Genomic DNA, 7,744 nt, shown 5'->3' on the forward strand with positions numbered 1-7,744 from the left:
TCCAGATTTGTTATGTAACATTACGTAATAACTTGAAGTCATTATGTTCGCTTTTCCAATACGTTCATTAACAATTATAAAAACACAGCAACAATAAATTGCGTCACCCGCAAAACTTCTCAATGTTTCAAATATAAGAGATATTGAGGCTATCTTTTCCTTTCCATTCGCATCAACATTCACATCAACATGGACTTGACTAAGACTTAAACTCGTCTCCGTTTTCCGTTTTCCTTTATCATTACACTTGATCTCATCCTCGTTACGGTTTGCGTTCTCACGAACGACATTTCAACAACCTTTGTGCTTCCCGGTTTCACATATTTAGTTTTCTGATCTCCTCAAGTTTACTCAAGTTTACTTTTCTTGCCTACTTGCCTATGAGAAGCAAATGATCTTGTTTGCTCAACTTTCTTCACAGGGAATATATAAATACACTTGATCACCTACCGCCAACCTAACTACAGCTACCTTACTATCATAAAACATGTCTGACCATAGCCTTACCTGTGTTTTGTTTAACAAACTTATGAGCCGATGCTAGCATGTCTTGTTACTGCCTTGCCCGTTCATGAACAGGGACGTTATTAATACTTTCAGGCACTGCATACGGTATATCTAATTGAGTTTTAACACCACGACCTAACAAACTCAGAGTGTCGTGCTCAGCCGATCTGTACGTATTCATTAAATACGGCAATAAAGTATCCCGTTCGATGATTTTCTGACGCCGAGGCTTTAAGCATAGAGCACAATGTTCTATTAAACCGTTCTACAATTCCGTTGGACTGATGATGGCAGGCTGTTGTTCTAGTTTTTTTCAATTTGAAGCAAATTGCACATTTCTGCAACAAGTTCCTACCTTGATTAGAATGAATTTTGTCTGGCATCCCAACTTAGAGAATAATTGGTCTATTAACAGTTTTATAATTGCTATAGCCTCCATGCTTGCCATAGCATAACATTCTGTCCATTTTGTAAAGTAATCTGATACTACAAATATATATTTGCTACCATTTTCGGTCATCGGCAGTTCCCATAAAACGTCGACGGCTAATCTTCCCATTGGATAATCACTTCTCTGAACCTTCATCGGAGCTCTTTAGTTCGGTACCGGTCCTTTTGTTCTCTGGCATGTGTCACAACATAAGACGTACACGTTTACATCCCATCGTAATCCCTGTGAGAATTTCATCATATTCTTACGCTCTATCTGAGGTAAAACTACTTGCCATTCAAATACATCGGTACATATGATATCGAATATACAAACTAATAACCCCATTTCTCATATCTTATCTACTCAATGGATTCCACAAGGATTTAACCGCTTTCACTTGCAACTTGATTCAAATCTGGCCTGGTTCTCACTATGACCCAACCTTTCGCATGTTCAGATCATGATCCTTGTCTTGTTTATCCTGAATAGTTTCAACGCTCTGTGAACTCCCTAGAGCTTTTACTTTGTGCTGAACGTCTATCAGGACAATGATTAAATCCAACGAGCAATCTGACCTTCCATATTCTTGAAATTCATTAACCAACGTAATGAGTTATGGTTTGTTCGTGGAAGAATTTTGCTGCCAAATAGCGTTGTAGTGTTTCACAAAGAACACTTAATAAGCTAAATGTTCTTTTTTTGTCACATAATATTTCCGTTCCGACTTTCCTTGTGTCCTCCTATCATACGCTATTACACGTACGTATATTGTCATCAAATTTCTGCGAAATAACAGCGCCAATACTTTAATCAAGGCATGCACATCTTCAATCAACTCTTACTGACTTAAAAAGTCAGGTTGTGCCAGTATTTGATCATTTGTTAGCCTGGCCTTTAGATCTTCAAAGGCATTTTCGGTCTCGTATGTCCACAATAACGTTTTCCCTATTTCTCTTCACTTGTGGAGCGGTCTTAGCAATGATGAAAAATTTGTAAATAAAACTTCTATAATAACTGCACAAACCAAGAAATGACCTAGCTTCTTAGACGTTCACTTGAGCTGGCCAAATTCGAATGTAATCCGTTTTCTTCTTGTCACTTTGAACACCTTGCTCAGAAACCACATGTCCAAGAAACTCGTCCTCTTTGTCAAATAACTGACATTTACGAGGTTTCAATTTCATTCCATTTTCTTGAAATCTTTCTAATACTTGACCCAAATTATTCCTCGAATATTTTGTCCGTCACAATAGTACGATTGAGATTTTCTAAAAAAATATCCCACTGTTATCCTGCTAGACAATTTCCATCAAACGTTCGAAGGAGGCCAGGGCGTTATATAGGACAAAAGGTAAAGCTTTAAATTCAAAAAGTTATTTTCGACTTTCTAACGCCGGTTTTCCTTTTCATGATCCCTTTCCAGCTGCTAGTACCCTGAGTTGAGATCTAGGCATTAAAAACATTAGAAACTGCTAACTGGTCGAGGTTTTCATCCATTCTGGGCAATTGGTATGCGTCCTTTATTGTGACGTTGTTAAACCTTCTGTAATCAACACAAAATCGATTAGTTCTGTCTTTCTTGCCAACTAAGCCAATGTTCAAGGACTTCTGATGGTGGTACCACATGTTTCCGGAACATGGAGTCAATCTATTCATATATTTTCTTGTTCATATGAAATGATGTCCTTCTAAATGGTTCCTTGATCGGAGTTGCACTTCCAGTTGGTATTTTGTAAATTAATACTCCAGTTCGACCAATATCATCATTAGTTTCTGAAAACACGTTCCTGTACTTTGTGGGAAACAGTCATACCTCCTGCATATCATACATATCCTTCAAATGGCTTGGTAATTTTATCATTCTCTTTTCTTTATCAGCTCAGGCATAGAGCTTGCAGAAGCTACATTTGTTTCCTCATAAATACAAAAAGGGTTATCAGACAAGTTCATTACTATAACTTATAAAATGTCTTTCTTTCAAACAACGCTTCTGGCCACTAGTGCTTTTCCTTTAAAAACATATCTCTAGTGGTTCAGCTATCATATGCATAGTTCACCTATTTGCAATGACGAATTGTCAACTTTCCCAAATACTTTTTTCTCCGATCTAGGAGGCGGAATACGTACTAAATCTTTCAAAACAATGCGACAACAATCCATATAACCCAAACACATTAAATTATATATCCGTACATGTCGAGCGTGTTGTTTGTTTGTTTGTTTGTCTATTTTACAATTTGTTTGTTTCATAAAATCTAATATTAGAATGTTCTCATTTTCAATATTGGCTACGGCCACTTCCATCTCACATTTGATATCTCCTATGTTCAAACAAACGATTGTTTACCCCTTTGAATTCATGGGACTACAGGAGGCTTTGACAATGTACAGTCATCAAGTATCGTTAATTTCTTTATCGTTACCCAATCACATGTGCTTATTATAGAAAGAGATGCTCCGGTACAAGCAAACAATATATTTGCAATACGTTTACAGATGTTGTTAGAAACAAGCCGGTTTTTTGTGTACCTAAATTGTTACCATAGTTCTTCTTTCCTATCATAGCTCCTGGCTTTTCCCGACATATTATACCCGCTAGAAAAAACGATCTTTGTTCGTTAAGTTTGCATAGGTTACATACAACTATTATTTTCGTCACATGACAATGAACTGGCGTGAGACCACAGTTATTTTTAGTATATGTTTCATATAGACATTAACCTGGCTTTTCACTTTAAAACAGTCCCAATTGAAACAAAAGTAACTTGCTGCTGTAGAACAATCCAAGACACAAAATTAGATCACAAGAAAACATAGGGTTTATCAATGCGTTGTTTCACAAAATTGAGTAGTAATACATGACCCTGAGGTCAAGACGGAATAAGGCTACAAACAACCAATTTTCATAGTTCTACAGGCAAAGATTTTTTCCAATTTTTACACTGAAAACTATCAGTTTTTGCAATACATTGTAAAATTATGTTAAGCTCCATGCAAAAAGGCCAACTGTTTCCTCTCTTTCATTCAACTTTAATAAAATATTGATACTTGAACACAAGCACTTTTTTCTCTGTGTTCACACCCGGATCTTGGTCAACGGGGGCAGATAAATGTGGTCTTGAGCCTATTTAAGTAATATTTTTTTCAAAAACAGACTTCAAAACTCTTATAGTTTAACTTCAGGCTATATGCAACACATACTGAAAGTTTGGCAATTATATATTAATTACTTAAAGAATGAGACAAGTATTAGCACCTGTGGTATTTTCATGAAAAGCCGAAATAGCCATTTCCATCAAATTGTAAGCCGCAAACCTTTGAAAAGCCATTTTTTCCTTATGCATTGGAATAATCTGACCAAGTAAAATTTTCCTTGTAGCTTTCAATTGTATCTATAAAACATCTATAAAGATTTTTCCCCTTTATCGACTCAGCGTATTAAATAAACAAGAGGGCCATAATGGCCCTAAATCGCTCACCTGAGTAAAAGAGTTCAACCTTTGTAATCAATATAGCTTGATATTTGTTCTCAACGAATATTGAAAAACATACTGGTCAAACATGTTGCCTGGATAATAACTGACAGTACTTGTCACAGTTGCCTGCACACTGATATGACTTGATACTTGACTGCACACTGACAGCACTTGGTACCGATACCTGCACACTGATAGCACTTTTTTTCAGTTGCCTGCACACTGACTGGACTTTGTTCAATTGCCTACACATACACAGGACTTCGTTCATTTGCATGCACACTGACAAAACTATGTTAAATTGCTTGCACACTGAAAGAACTTTTAGTATAGATACACAAACAACAAACAGTGCACCATCCAAAAAAATCAACAAACTGCCTTAAGGTCTAAAAATCAAATATCAGAACACATTCAGCATCTTCCACTAATATCATTGCTTTTTCCATCTAGGGCAACATCACCTTCCTTCACATGTTCAAAAAACCAATGTTTTCTTGAAATACATAAAGGCTTATTCACTATCCACACAGAAAATGAGATTGTAGCTTAGAATAATCTACATGAAGTTCAATGGAAAAGTCTGATTATTAAATTTATCATTAAGTAAAATGAAATTTCTTCTAAAGAATAAAGTGTATAATAGTTATTTTAATCTATGAACCTAAAAAAGAACAATAATTACTTTAGAAGTGACTATGTTGAAGGCTTAATAAAATTTAAATATATTCCCTTGTTACTAAAAATAGAAAGTAGTGGATTCTCCAACAAAAAGGGAGACCATATAGCAAGACTTGCTGCCCTTGTTTCAAGAGTAAACTTTACTACCAGATATTAACATTTTGGCCATTTTGTTGTTGTTGTTGTCGTTGTTGATCAATCATGACCCCTTGTTGTATATTTGTAGAGGGTCTCTCAAGGAAGATTTTTGTAAAGTTTAATTGAATTTGGACTGGCAGTTTTAGAGGAGATGGGTTTTTTAAAGCAAAATAGTAAATTGGCCATTTTGTTGTTGCTGTTGTTGTTGTTGCTGTTGATCAATCCTGACCCCTTGTTGTATTTTTGTAGATGGTTACCCAAGAAAGCTTCCTGTGAAGTTTCATTGAATTTGGCCAGGTAGTTTCAGAGGAGAAATTTTTTAAGCAATTGTTGACGGACGGACGGACAGACGCCGGACAAAGACTGATCACAATAGCTCACCTTGAGCACTTTGTGCTCTGGTGAGCTAAAAATGACATAGAGCCAAACTGAAATGCTTTAACTTGTCAAATTTACGCTTTTCTGGTCCACTTATATACAAAGGTTACAGCACTGTTCAGTTTAACCAAACTTTATTAGTGATCATATGTTTATAGACTATAGTCTAAACACCACTATATGCCAAACTGTTTGCTTCCGGGACAAATGGCCCAACAAAGGAAACGGCAAAAAAACACCAAAACTGAAAGATTCATGACAATTGCTAGTGATTTCATATGTGAGGTGGCTATATGATGTAGAAAAGATAGAGACAACATTATTATGCCCATTTTTTTTAATCTAAGTATCTGTTTTGAAGGCTAGATTTGGCATAAATTTAAGAGTACAGCACTTTACCATTGTCTATAAGTTATTTTTACCTCATTTGCTATAATTCTTACTCTTTGGAATCATTTACGCACAAACAAGTACTACAGAGTTGACTTACATCTTCATTCTTCTGAAATATTTGATTCAGAGCTGCATCTCCTGGATTCAGATTGCAGGACTACTGCCGGGGGAAAGCCGCAGCTAACTAGAGCTTATTGGTACATCATAATCTGCAAGCAAGACACAAAAGCAATGTTTTACATTATCTAAAACTATTTGCTACTACTGTTAAAGTATGAAAAATGCCAGTAAACACTCATTTGAGGCATAAACAAACTTTTATGTAGTCATTAATGTGAAAAATATGCAGAAAAGTTCATGAATTCAAAGATTTTCAGGACAAATTTTATGACATATATAGTCTTTTGGACTTTTAGCAATCAGGTTTTAACAACTCAAAGGTTAATCGCAACTTATTAAATACCCAGATGCATTTTGAAAGCATTTAAACCAGACATGCCTAGAATTTCTTCTTACTTGTAGACGGTATTCCTTCCTCAGAAATCCTTGCCGAGAGCCGGTATGGAATTCCACACGAGCACTGGTTCTTGTCCTTGAAAATACCTCCGTGGCTACAGCAACCAGACTGGCTATTAAAAAAAACATTGTCTATTCACAATGGAGCTTAAATAAACAACTGTTAACTAGTTATACTATTTACGTTAACACAGTTCGTAAAAAATATGAGCTTTAAGTATATGTAGATACCAAGCAATGATATGATTTTCGATTTCATTAGGACATATTGCCTTAAATTTAATATAAAGATATTGACCACTCGTCCTGACTATGGACTAAGTTTATATTCTGACAACATTGCACAGAAATCGAGTGTTCAAATGGAGCTAATAAAGTTCTCTGATAGCTCCGTCAACAGTACTCCTATAATTGTAGTGTCCTTTTTCTATTTTATTAATGTACAAAATGACCAATTAAAGACTTCAAAATTTATCTATTCAAACTCACCTATGAAACTGAAAAACTTTAGTTAGGGCTGATATATCTTGTATAAAGGCAGAGATTAAGGATACCTTTCATTGGATTGCGTTTTGGGCTTAGGGTCAAGGTCAAGGTCACCGTTACTTAAAAATGAAACGGTTGAAACTGAATAACTATAGTTAGTGTTGACATATCTTGATTAAACTTGGTATTTGGAAAGAGTTTATGACGACCTTTCATGGAATTGCGTTTGGGAGCCATGGGATGAAGGTCAAGATCACTGAAACTAAATATAGAAAAACAGTTGAAACTGAATAATTCTTGTTAGCGTTGACATATCTTGACCAAACTTCATATATAGGAAGAATTTAAGAATATATTTCATGGGATTGTGTTTGGGTACCCAAGAGTCAATGTGAAGGTCACTTTAAAACAAAAATAGAAAAACTGAAAACGTTTAAAACTGAATCTACGACGCAGGCTAAAGTTCTTCTGTCAATTATTTCGTCGCACTTCGGCGTTTCTTTATTTTTGTTATGTATTTAAAAACAAATGCATTATCATATTTATATTCATTTGACTTTGATGATCAAAACAAAATACCATATGGGATTTCTGTACAGTTCGAACAATAATAGCCTTTATAAATGTTATATTTTCAACTTATAACTGCGTGGCCACAATTAAATTCCCAAGTTGAAAAGGCGCTTTTAGTTGTATCTGCACACATACAATCTAATATTTTAATATATTTAATATT

The sequence above is a fragment of the Mya arenaria genome, chromosome 14, assembly GCF_026914265.1.
Source record: "Mya arenaria isolate MELC-2E11 chromosome 14, ASM2691426v1".
NCBI lineage: Eukaryota > Metazoa > Mollusca > Bivalvia > Myida > Myidae > Mya > Mya arenaria.